Source organism: Symphodus melops (genome assembly GCF_947650265.1).
Source record: "Symphodus melops genome assembly, chromosome: 10".
NCBI classification, from domain to species: Eukaryota; Metazoa; Chordata; class Actinopteri; order Labriformes; family Labridae; genus Symphodus; species Symphodus melops.
In genome coordinates this window covers 1,809,318-1,823,009 of record NC_136700.1, presented here as the reverse complement: position 1 = coordinate 1,823,009, position 13,692 = coordinate 1,809,318, and positions in this window count along the sequence as shown.

Below are 13,692 nucleotides of genomic sequence, written 5' to 3'. Positions count from 1 at the left end.
CTGAGACTGCGCTTATTCTCCTCCCAGTCCTGCAGCTCAGAAACGGATTCTTTCCCGTTCATTTCCAACATGTTAAGATGTGCACTCCCCTCTGAGCGTGGACACTTTAACTTGGTGTGACGATTGGCTGGATTACATTAGAAACAGTGACATCCAAAATGTAAATTTCATCCAACGCAAACTATCCTTGGCATGGTGGTAGAAAAAAAAGACATTTTTAAAAACAGCTGATTCTGAAATGCTCCATTTTTCAGATTCAGACAGTCAAGTCAGTTTCTTTTTTCAGACCAAATTCATGTCATCAAAATATGGTTGAAAAGAAAACGTCCATTTCCAAGGTCAATCCGGGAGGATTTCTTCACCAGCTTCCTTCAATAAAAAGCTTCTGTTGTGGATGAAATAGCATCGACTCACTCTCACTCACTGACCGGCTCGGTCTCTGACTACACTTGAAAAGTTTGGATGGAGGTCAGAGTGTGTGTGTGTGTGTGGGTATATTTTGTGTGTGTGTGTGATAAACACCGAAAGTGAGGGATGACGACTGATCTGTTTGCTCGTTTTTATTGGCTCGTCCCATTTGGGCCTCCACAGCGGGGGGACACTGTCAGAGCTGATCATTCGATCAGAAAGGCTGACAAGCTCAGCAATGCGTTAACTGAGTATCAAAACCACGGACACCAGGTCAAACGCATGCTTGCACACACACACACACACACACACACACACACACGCACACACACACATTCATCCTTCATTCATGACTACAGAAAGGATTCAGTGGAAACAATGGAGCATAATGAGTAGCTGCAACCTAATGAGTCCCCAAAAGAACAAGCTGAGTGAACACCAGTGTGTGTGTGTGTGTGTGTGTGTGTGTGTGTTACCTGCTGTAGAATGACCATGGCTCTGGTTTCTGCCTTTATGACTGGACATCAGCAGCTACCTGTGGACACTGAGAGAGAAACAGAACCGTCAGTTTGTTTCATCATCCGGCGCAGATTCTAATGTCGGTATGTCCAGAAGTTTGATTCATCATCTTGGCTCATGTTAACTGAGGTACACGAACACATCGAGTACACACTGACTCCCAAAGAGGAGTTATGGGAAAGCTTTAGGGGAAGCTCCGCATGAACGTATACGTGGACGTCTCATGTTGCAGCATCTCTTTGCTTTCTCTCTCTTTGTTTCCAAACTGTGAGTTTCTATATTGTCCAGCTTTAAAAGCAAATACTGAAGATACATGCTTAACAAAGAGCATGACTGTGTGTGTTTGGTGTATGTTAATCTACACTCAACAAAAATATAAACGCAACACTTTTGTTTTTGCTCCCATTTGTCATGAGATGGACTCAAAGATCTAAAATTCATTCCAGATACACAATATTACCATTTCTCTCAAACATTGTTCATAAATCTGTCTAAATGTGTGATAGTGAGCACTTTTGCTTTGCTGAGACAATCCATCCCACCTCACAGGTGTGCCACATCAAGATGCTCATCAGACACCATGATTAGTGCATAGGTGTACCTTAGACTGTCCACAATAAAAGGCCACCCTGAAATGTGCAGTTTTTGCTTTATTGAGGGTCTGGGGACTCAGAACCAGTCAGTATCTGGTGTGACCACCATTTGCCTCATGCAGTGCAACACATCTTCTTCGCATAGAGTTTATCAGATTGTCAATTGTGGCCTGTGGAATGTTGGTCCACTCCTCTTCAATGGCTGTGCGAAGTTGCTGGATATTAGTGGGAACTGGTACGCGCTGTCGTATACGCCGGTCAAGCACATCCCAAACATGCTCAATGGGTGACATGTCCGGTGAGTATGCTGGCCATGCAAGAACTGGGACATTTTCAGCTTCCAAGAATTGTGTACAGATCCTTGCAACATGGGGCCGTGCATTATCTTGCTGAAACATGAGGTGATGTTCATGGATGTATGGCACAACAATGGGCCTCAGGATCTCATCACGGTATCTCTGTGCATTCAAAATGCCATCAATAAAATGCACCTGTGTTCTTCGTCCATAACAGATGCCTGCCCATACCATAACCCCACCACCACCATGGGCCACTCGATCCACAACATTGACATCAGCAAAGCGCTCACCCACACGACGCCACACACGCTGTCTGCCATCTGCCCTGAACAATGTAAACCGAGATTCATCCGTGAAGAGAACACCTCTCCAACGTGCCAGACGCCATCGAATGTGAGCATTTGCCCACTCAAGTCTGTTACGGCGACGATCTGGAGTCAGGTTAAGACCCCGATGAGGACGACGAGCATGCAGTTGAGCTTCCCTGAGACGGTTTCTGACAGTTTGTGCAGAAATTCTTTGGTTATGCAAACCAATTGTTTCAGCAGCTGTCTGAGTAGCTGGTCTCAGACGATCTTGGAGGTGAACCTGCTGGATGTGGAGGTCCTGGGCTGGTGTGGTTACACGTGGTCTGCGGTTGTGAGGCCGGTTGGATGTACTGCCATATTCTCTGAAACGCCTTTGGAGACGGCTTATGGTGGAGAAATGAACATTCAATGCCCGAGCAACAGATCTGGTTGACATTCCTGCTGTCAGCATGCCAATTGCACGCTCCCTCAATGCTTGCGCCATCTGTGGCATTTTGCTGTGAGACAAAACTGCACATTTCAGGGTGGCCTTTTATTGTGGACAGTCTAAGGTACACCTATGCACTAATCATGGTGTCTGATGAGCATCTTGATGTGGCACACCTGTGAGGTGGGATGGATTATCTCAGCAAAGCAAAAGTGCTCACTATCACACATTTAGACAGATTTGTGAACAATGTTTGAGAGAAATGGTAATATTGTGTATCTGGAATGAATTTTAGATCTTTGAGTCCATCTCATGACAAATGGGAGCAAAAACAAAAGTGTTGCGTTTATATTTTTGTTGAGTGTATATTATGAGGGTTAGGTGGCAGAAGAGAAAGTTTGGGAAGCAGTGCATCAACGAGTTCCAGTTGAAGAATCTGTATCTAGTCGGTCGCCTTTAAACCAGAAGGTTGGGGGTTCGATCACCTGCAGCCACATGTCCGATGTGTCCTTAGGCAAGAAACTTAACCTCAAGTTTCTCCAGCTGCTTTGAGTGTGTGAGAATGTGATTCAAAGCACACACACACACACACACACACACACACACACACACACACACACACACCAGGTGTAGTTTCACCTTTGATCAAAGGAACAGGAGGTGCATGTAAACTGTGCTTGTGTTTTTTGCTAATAGGATGCACATAAAACACATGCTCACACACACACACACACACACACACACACATACACACACACACACACACACACACACACACACACACACACACACACACACACACACAAACATGAACATCAGTGAGGCACACAGAGAGATTTAATAAGTAGAAAAAACAGAAAAGCGACAGCAATCATGGGGACAAAAGGATGTCATTGTTTGTCCTGTTTAGGATAAATAATGTGAAAGTATATCTTTAATCTTTTGTTTGGTTTGGAAAGTTTGTTGGTTCCCTTCAGTTTTACTCTCTGCCATGATTTATGTTTTTTTGTTTTGCATCACTGACGCTTTACTGGAACAAATAAAAGAGACTCTTTCTCGGTTTAAGTGATTCAACTCACAAATCACCTTTGACTGACTCCATCACATGACACCACATCCAATTACCTCTTTTGTTGCCTTAGCGTGCATGTGTGTGTGTGTGTGTGTGTGTGTGTGTGTGTGTGTGTGTGTGTGTGTGTGTGTGTGTGTGTGTGTGTGTGTGTGTGTGTGTGTGTGTGTGTGTGTGTAGGTATTTATGCATGCTTTCATGCGTTATTCATTAAGGCAGATTTAGAGATGGTTCAGTGTGCATTTAATCTGTACAGCCAGAGTATTTGCAGTTACCTATTTGTGTGTGTGTTTGTGTGTGTGTGTGTGTGTGTGTATGCGTGTGTGTGTGTGTGTGTGTGTGTGTGAGTGCGTGTGTATTAGCCCTGGTAAATAATTCAGCCCTTGTTAATGAAGGTTTGATCCTTTGACTTGTGCACACACAGCAGCAGCTGTGGTGCTTTAACCTCATTAAACGTTTTGTTCGGTCTGCTCTTTGAGAAGTGAGTCACAGTTCCACCTGAACACCTGAACACCTGAACACCTGAACACTGACACGCTGAAATAATCAGCTCAGGATCACATTCCTCATGGACGTTATTTGACTTTACTGTTTAAACGAGGTTTTTATATTAGGATAGTGACATGTGACACCTTAAATACAAAACGCTCCAGACAGCACATATGACTCACAGAGCTGCAGGAGCTCAGGTACATAAATGCAGTTTATGGTCTGCAGATGAACCCCCAAAAAAATATATATATTGTTGCACTTCAGCTGGAAAATGAGTTAGTGTGCATTTAACTGTAAGTAAAACTGACTGATGCTGTGATGTGTTATAATCTGCATCTGAAAGTTTGAAAGTTTGTTTGAGGACTTTTTCTTTTCTCCTTCAAACAAACAGAGTAATATTTCGATTTTGTCGGCAGATACTTAAAAGACAAAAACAAAGGGCAGTATTGAGTTTCTCGGGCTGCTTGTGTCCTTGTTATGAACGCTGGCTTCGATATCGTTTGATCAGAACTACTTCCTGTCTTAGTTTAAAGTTTATATTGTGACAGACGAATAAGGTCATCCTGTTAAAAACAGTCATACTCATTTTTTAAACCACATTACTGAAGAGAAACAAGAAGAAACTAGAAAAGTGTTGAACTGGAAAAAAGCTGCTGAGCACAAAGGAACGTGCGCTTCCTCACCAGCACATTGTTGGCCTGTTTCCTCGTGCTGAACCCACCCAGCGTGACGCTGCATTAAAAGGTCAGCCTAAAAAATGAGCGCTGTTATGAAAAATGTCATGAATTACCATCTAAGTTACACAATGCAGTTATTAGTAGCATGCATAGTGCTTCCTCTCACATGTGCACACTCGGGCCCCATCAATATTTCAGCATCTAATTACCCTCGCAGAGGTCTGGGACAAAGGTTGTGTGACGCCATCCCCTGTGTATATGTGTGTGTGCGTGTGTGTGTTCTGTCTAAGCATATACTGTATTTTTTTTTAAAAAGCATCAGAAACCGAAGAGAATGACATTCAAAGGGATGTAAAAAGGGAGTTATTATCTCAGAGACAGAGAGGGGATTGTTCATAAATGGTGACGAAGAGGAAAGAGGAGGATGAAGAAGAAAGAACCTCTGATGGAGATATCAGATCCGTTAGCTGTTGCATGCTTTACTAGCTCAGCAGGTGGTGTATAGAATGATTTTAGAGCCTTTTGTATGTTGACAAAGAATAAAAATGAAGCTGTAAGAGCGGTTACAGTGAACACACATGAGTCATTCCTGCTATTCGGTGCCATTTCAGCTCGATACTTTTTCAAAAAAAAATGTCAAAATGTTCATGATTTCAACATTTGATCTGAAGGAGGGCTTTATAAACTATCAGAAAATGATATTAGTCCAGCTCAGGATATTATAATCTATTAATTTTAGATAGATTCTTTCCGTGTGACAGAGGTCAAATGTCCACCCTGTTACCAGACATTATCATCTCTATTACGTATTGTTTTGAAAACCCAGTCATATTCTTAATTACATTTTCTTAAAGCTCAAATGTCCCTTTCTTTACACTGGAAAAGCATTGTAACATTTTTCTTCTTGAACAAGCTTTATCTTGAAAAAGCTGTTATAGCTTGACGTAAAACGTAATTCTTACATAAGTCTTTTAGAAATAAAAGGAAGTTTGATGGAATTTGAAAAATGTTTTAATTGATTGTATTTCACCAATTTATTCCCTGCAAATAACCACAAAGATAAACATCATATTGTTGTATTTTATTTTATTAATATCCCAAAAACACATGGGTAACAGGGTGGACACACACACACACATGCACCATTTAATGAAATATTGTCAATGAAAATATGGAGACCCCAGGAAGAGTAGCTACTGTTTAACACAGAAGCTACTGGGGATCTTAACAAATAAACAAAATTACCAAATAAGTTCCTATTATTAAAGAAATACAATTCATCTACCCCACCGCCTGACCAAAACAGGAACCTTTCCACCTCAAACTTCATATTTACTCCCTACCCATTAAACAACATAGGAAAAAAAATTACTGTTACTAACCAACAGATGTTTGAGGAAACGCTAACTATTTTCCTAACCAGATCCCAAGATTCTTTTCTAAGAAACTCCATAGTTTCTTCTCAAGCTTGAATGACCTCTTATTCAGAGGTAGTGGCTCCTTGATAAGGCATTTGTTCTGATATTTTCTTTTTCCTTCATTCCTCCCTGTCCCATCTCCATTTCTCCCTCTCTGTTTTGAGGTAATTTAACCTTTTCACAGGGTCTGCATCACAACGTGCCCTGTAACGCTGCTGCTTTTCCGCAGCAGACATTGGTGCCATTTTTCTAACAAATACATGTATACTGATTTAAATAATAGATTTTTAAATAATGATTATAATAGATAATACATAATACACTTATAACAAATGTCAAAACATGCTGTAAACACAAATTCATTCACCGTGTCCACCCTGTTACTGATCATAACAGTAACAGGGTGGACGGTAACAGGGGGGACATTTTATCCTAAACCTAGCCATTTCTACCCCTATGAAGGAAAACAACCTAATACAAAACGACCATTAAGGAGTATTTTGTACATATTTATCAGCAATATTTTCAATACCACAAAAAAATACTGTTTTCCACTAAATATAAGGGTAACAGAGTGGACATGTTATGCTTTACCACATCTATAAACAATTCTAAAACATTGAAAAAAAGGTTGATAAAAGAGTGATACTCACTGGGCTTCTTGTTGATGTTTCCCTCCAAAAATGTATCACTTCTTGAGAGCATAGCCTAAGAGTTCTGTTACCATGGTAACATTTAGGGGGCTCGTCCAAAGGGACTCTCACCAGAGTAACAGGGTGGACAGTCAATTCAGGGACACAATGTCTTTTAATGATTTTATGCATTAAAATTATATAAATGACAAAAACTATTATATGATGAGCAACATTTAAAAAAAGACTATATACCAATAAAAAGAAATCTCAATTTTTTTTTATATTTATGCCATATTTATGCAATTTTAGTTGCGTAAACATGACTGGGGACATGGCATTTTAACCTGCCCTTCACTAACATGAGAACATTTAATTTAAAACAATCAATTCTGAGGATAAATCCTTTTTTTCTATGGTAGAGTAAGATTTATACTTGAAGAAAAACGTTTCAAAAAGAGTATTGACCCAGTTTTAAACAAAATACACCATAATATGTCATGGGGACTCAAATGTCACCGAACGCTAGGAATGACTCACATGAGTCTGTGAAGCAGTGGAGGAGTCGAGATCGTTGCTTCCTTTCTAACCTCGATGATGCTGCGTGAAGGTGTGACAGCTCTGTTCATTGTCTCACACTTGAGTTTGCTCCATAACACAAAGTCAAACCCACGTTTTACTGTCCGCTGACGGGCGCGAGGGAGGGAGACGCCATCAGCCCCCCCGCTGGGAGAGGCAGACTGGCTCTAATGGGACGGCTGTGGACTCACGTTGAACCCAAAGGCCCATTGATTATGTGTAACCTTCCGGCTCCACCAAACGTGTAAAAGCAGTAATTGTGCACAAATGTTTTTGAACGTGGTGAGGGAGGCTTTTCTGTTGTTGGAGTGGATTTATGGGCCGATTCAGTGAACATTAAAACGTGTTTGATCATTAAAAACAAGAAATGTCTCTGAAATTGTTTTTTGTTGCTCTGGTATCCTAAAAGATGTCGATGCTGTCTGATTTTTTTTAAAGATAATTTTTTGTGTTTATTGCACAGGACGTGTGAAGAGAGACGGACTATGGTGTGATTTCTACCACAGTCGTGTCAGACTTGATAAATCTGGCACTTTTAATACAGGGTGAGTCTTTCAGTTGGGAGTTGAGTTGCATTATGGGACTCGTAGTCCCCATGAAGATGCTCGTGATAAAAAGACAGCCTCTCCTGTTCAGCTGTTCTCCATTGATCTTTATCCCATTACTGTTGAATGATCTTCACTAAATATGTAAATAAATACGTACAAGAGTTTCAAAGTACCTGAAAGACCAAATAAATATAAATATGATCCTTTCACAGCTCCTCAGCCTCTCATTGTACTCCCAGGTGTTGTTGTTGTTATTTTAACTCTTATCACTGACAAACTGGAGGCAGTGAATTAATCAATCATGAATTATTAGCGATGCAGAATATGACACCCACTGAAACAGCTGTTTATAATCTTAAAGCCTCAAAGTTCAGCTTTGAACTGGAAACGAGAGGAATATTCACTAAGACGTGAAGACGCACCGAAGAGACCGGCCTCCTCTTCCTTCAGCAAACATGCTGCAAATATAAACGTCCAATAATTCAAAGTTCTCTGAGGGTCTGTGTTTTATGACACGTGTCAGTCAGTGCATTTCAGTGGATGTGTTTATCTCCTTATATTCAAAGATGAGATGCATTGTGTGCATTTGTTTTTTTAAAAGAAATGCACACATGCTACCACACACACACACACACACACACACACACACACACAAACACAACAGTGCAGTAATGAGATTATGCAAAAAGGCAGCGTGCCCTGTAAGCCTTCTGAGTGTCTGTTCTTACCCTTCTGTGTCACTTGAACTCTTCTTGTCCTCTTCTGCTTCTGTTAATCTGTTTGTCCTTTTTTTATTTTTTATTTTATTTCAGTCCTCTGCCGGTGGATGGAGGGATGAAGAACAGGAGAAGAGAACTGGATCTTTCTGCAGAACAACAGGTGATGAGAACAACCGGCTGATCCCAGCTGGAAGAAAAGAGAGGGACCACCTTTTTTCTTTCTTATCCTCAGACCTCAGACCTCTTGTCCTCTTAAGTCCAGTGACTTCTTTCTCTTTTCCGTCTCCTCTCTTGTCTGTCTGACTCTTGTCTTAACCTCTTTGTTTTACTTCTTGCCTCGAGTGCTCGGTGCTCTTTTTTCCTCCCCTGTTCTTGTCCTCTTCTCGTTAACGTTTGCAGACGTCTTTGGAGTCAATGACTCCCCCCTCCTCCCTCCCTCCCTCCCTCCCTCCCTCCTCCCTCCCTCCTTCCTTCCCTGCCTGTTTCTTGTTGGTATTAATGGTGACACGGCAAGCTGCTCATTCACTGCCACTGATCCCTGTTACTGAGAGAGAGAGAGAGAGAGTCAGTGGGGGGTGATGAGGCACAACGCAGAGGAGGTAGTAATTAGACACAGAAGCACACAGTGGAACAAAATGTGCCGCTAATAAACCAGACATCACACAGGAAGAAAGTGAAAACAGACTTGAAACTGTGTGTTTTTGTGAGGCCAGGTGAGTGCAGCTGTAATGTACTCTATGAAGTCTTCATGTCGCAGACTCTTTTATTCAAAGTGAAGAACATCAGAGAGCGGGCACGAGCCAAGCAAGCGTCTAGAGACCGCGTGAAAAACTCTAAAACATACAATGAACGTTATAAAGAAAGCTGGAGTGATGACTAATTTATCACAGCAAAGAGTAAAATGAGGCACTACAAAATCAATAAATCTGTTGTTTAACTACACTATATATATATATATATATATATACACACACATATATACATATATATATACACACACACATATATACATGTATGTATGTGTGTATGTATGTATATATGATGCTATATTTACCATGATCAGTCCTCTCTCTCTCTCTCTGTCTCTCTCTCTCTCTCTCTCTCTCTGTCTCTCTCTCACTCTCACTCTCTCTCTCTCTCCCTCTCTCTCTCTCTGTCTCTCTCTCTGTCTCTCTCTCTCTCTCTCTGTCTCTCTCTCTCTCTCTGTCTCTCTCTCTCTCTCACTCTCGCTCTGTCTCTCTCGCTCTCTCTCTGTCTCTCTCTCTCTGTCTCTCTCGCTCTCTCTCTCTCTCTCTCTCTCTCTCTCACCCACCCACCCAACACAGTCTCAGCAGATGGCTGTTCAAGTCTGGTTCTGCTTGTTTCTTTCTAACTCTCTGACCCAAACAGCTGAGTGCTCGTGGAGGATTCATGTTGGCTCTTTATAAATGATGGAACAAAGAGCGCAGCCTCGTCCTGCTCTTAAGTGTCTTCAGATGACATCTGTTATTTATTGGCACTGTTAAAATAAAAATTGATTGATTGACTTGATGAAACATCGATTTATGTCTGCCATCATTTCTGACCTTTGTCTGCCAGTTTACAGCTCTGATGTGCGGGTGAAGGTCAGACTGAGGGAGATGATGCTTGTGCATGATGACGGCGATATAATGCAATGCTGCCCCCTGTTGGAGTGTGTTCAGTAGTGTATTTGTGCCTTGAAGCGTTCCCATTTTTCTGCCCGTTCATGACTTCTTCTTGGGAATTTAAAACACCGAGTGTTATGATGAGATTCAGGGGAAACGCAGCAGAGAGGTCAGAAGCTAAAGGTCAACATATTTTGTGCATGTCCAATTTTTCTTAAAGGGAAAATTGGCGTGAAGTTCAGTTTTTGTAAATGCAAAGTATCATGGCTCTTTATTTGTTTGTCAGGTCTCGTAAACATAAAAGCACACAAATAAGTGTTTGTGGGTGTTTTATGTCCTCAGGGTCAGACTGCTGGCTGGATCAATCGCTGGATGTGAGCACAAATCACTAGCTGTTGGACACAAACGCACGCACGCACACAGCCCATCCCGAAATGTAGAAGCAACTGAAGCAGACTCGACCCCTCCCTTCTTTTCCATCACCCATTAGATGTATTGACAGTTCCTCATCCAGTGTTTTTTCCTCTAACTGGTTTACACACAGCTGACCGGGCTGTGATGCTCCTGATGCTGGTGCACTCTGTCACACCGTGTTCAGAACATCCTCTGCAGTCCATGGAAATATGGACTGCTGCTCTGCGTGTTCTTTCCAGCATCGATTGTCTCGCCGTTTCAGCTGCACTCAGCTCTGCTGCATAGTCTCTGTCTTTCTCTGCCGTCGCTCTCGGAGGGACGACAGCGAGCCTTATTGTGTGTTGCTCAGCCTGCTCGTACCGCCATCAACCTCTCAAGTCTGCGGGGGCTTCAGGGTCCCTGAAGGTCACGTCTCTGAGGAAGTAAGGGTTTGCCTGAAGGATGAGGCCCTGGGTTCGCTCCAACAGGTCCAGATCTGTCCAGGTGAGACTTAATGTACCTGATTTTGGAGGTAAACTACAAACAAACACGAATAAATGAATGAATAAAACAGGTAGATAAATAAGAGACGTGTGAATCAGGGAATGCTCTTAGGTTGTGTTGAGTCTTTTTGATTTCATATGGACATCAAATGTTTAACTAATTAAGGATTATAATGGGACTTTCTTTAACTTTTTTTTTTTTTGAGAAAAGTGTGCAAGCTGCTTGACAGAGACAACTACATACATACATTTAGACCGACCCTAATGAGGTTAAGCTGGTTAACAGTAGATAGATAGATAGATAGATAGATAGATAGATAGATAGATAGATAGATAGATAGATAGATAGATAGATAGATAGGTAGATAGGTAGATAGGTAGATACTTTATTGATCCCGAGGGAAATTCAAGTACTAAAGGATTGTGCTTGTGTGAAGAATTCACCAGTTTTTGGGGTTTTTGCCTTGAATGCTGCTTCAGACGTTACAAATGTGAATATCTTTATGAATCCTTCCTGTGATTAAGAAAAGACATCAACACAGAATAACCACTAAATAAGTTTCACTGTGGTATCTGAGCTTGATTTTATTTGAGTAAATGGAGGTAGCATTCGATTTCTGGTGCAACGTTGTGATGATGACGCAGGATATGAGGCGTGTCTGGTGCTCGATTTGGGCCTAAACAAGCCTTGTGTGGGCCTTCAGAGCTTTTCTTTTCTCTCTCTGTCTCCATGAATCCCTGTTGACTAAAATGTCACATGTGATTTGCACACGTCTTATAGGTGTACGGTTTTCTTTTATAATTGATTGATTGATTTCATGTTTTTGTTTTCAAGTGAGAGTATAAAGTCATCCATATCTAAGCCTGTTTTAAATGTTTTAAACTTGTGAAATACTCACAAGTGCCCTTGTCTGTCGATTGTCTGTCGTTCGTTATTTGTTGTCCAAATGTCTTTAGTTAAGTTATTTGTTTTACAGTATTGTTTTTTTATTGCTAGTTTTTAGTGCTCTTCTTTTGCACTGCAGGTTTGCACTGGGGTTGGGGGGATTGCAATTTCATCTGTGCTGTATGTTTAACATGGAGCATATTTGACAATAAACAACCTTGAACCTTGAACCTTGAACCTTGAACCTTGAACCTTTCCTTTGATTGACTTGAGGTGAAAAGTGTCTCCAGGATAAAACTTTTTAAGTTACTTTGATTTTTTTTTTCTTTCTCAAACGGACGTCAAATAAATAACGTTAAGCCAGCTGAAGACAGAAGAGTTTCATGAAGGAACATAACAAAGTTTTAGCAGCAGATTTGCTTGTTTTGTTTTGGTCATACTTAGTTCAGCCACTAGAGGCAGCACCACCTCATGTTATAAAGAAGGCTGAGTTTTCATTCAGGGACAAAATGATGTATTTTACTTTACTATTTTTACAATCAAATATTATTTATGTCATGGCGTAGTGCCAACTTACCAAAACTAATTTTTTCAAAATAATAACCATGAGGGGAAAAAAGTAGGTAGATTACGGTAAAATTAATTACTGGAATAATTATGTTTTGTTATGTTTTATTATGTTAAAACGAGGCTTTCAGATACTCTATAGATTAACAGCATAATGAAAATGTAATTAAAGTTAAAGTACAATCCAAAGCCACAGTGACAGGTTCTCTGCTGGATCAATATCATGCTGCAGAGCATGTGTTTGGTAGGATTATATAAACAGATGGTGGAGACAGTTACTGTGCAGAATTGATTGAACCTGTTGATGTTTGGAGTTGTGCCTTCGTGGGTACAGTTTCACTGATCAGCAGGGGTGGATGTGGCTTAGTGGGAGAGTCGGTCGTCTCAAACCTCCTGCAGCTACTCGCTTGATGTGTCCCGAGGCAAAACCAGACACTAAACCGGAAGTTACTCACGTTGCTTCGTCTGAAGAATGTGTGTGTGTGTGTGTGTGTGTGTGTGTGTGTGTGTGTGTGTGTGTGAGAGAGAATGGGATTAGCCAAAACTGATGCACACTTTACATAGCAGCCTCTCCCATCTGTGTGTGGATGAGTGTGATGTGGTGTAAAGGTGCTTTCAGTCAGAAGACTGGAAAAGCTCTATGAAGGCTCAAGTGCAAGCTCATTTACTAATTGCTTTGTCATCGTGCTGCAAGGGTTGTGGTTTTTCAGACAGTGGATCGAGTCAGAGAGAGAGAGAGAGAGAGAGAGAGAGAGAGAGAGAGAGTGAGTGAGAGTGTGATGTCTTGTGGAAAAGGAGTCACAGGTTGGATTTGGACCAGGGCCACCGGCTTGGAGGACCATAGCCTCAGTACGTGGGGCACACAAACTAAACCACTATGCTCAGTGGTGAATCTAGAGTCTGTTGGGGCCCCTCCAACCACTACTATATCTAGCCTTGTCCTGATGCTCTTCAGCTTTCATTTCTCAATCCCTGACCGCTATCTCCTTTTTATTTTCCTTCAGTAATGTTCAATGACGAACGTTGGCTT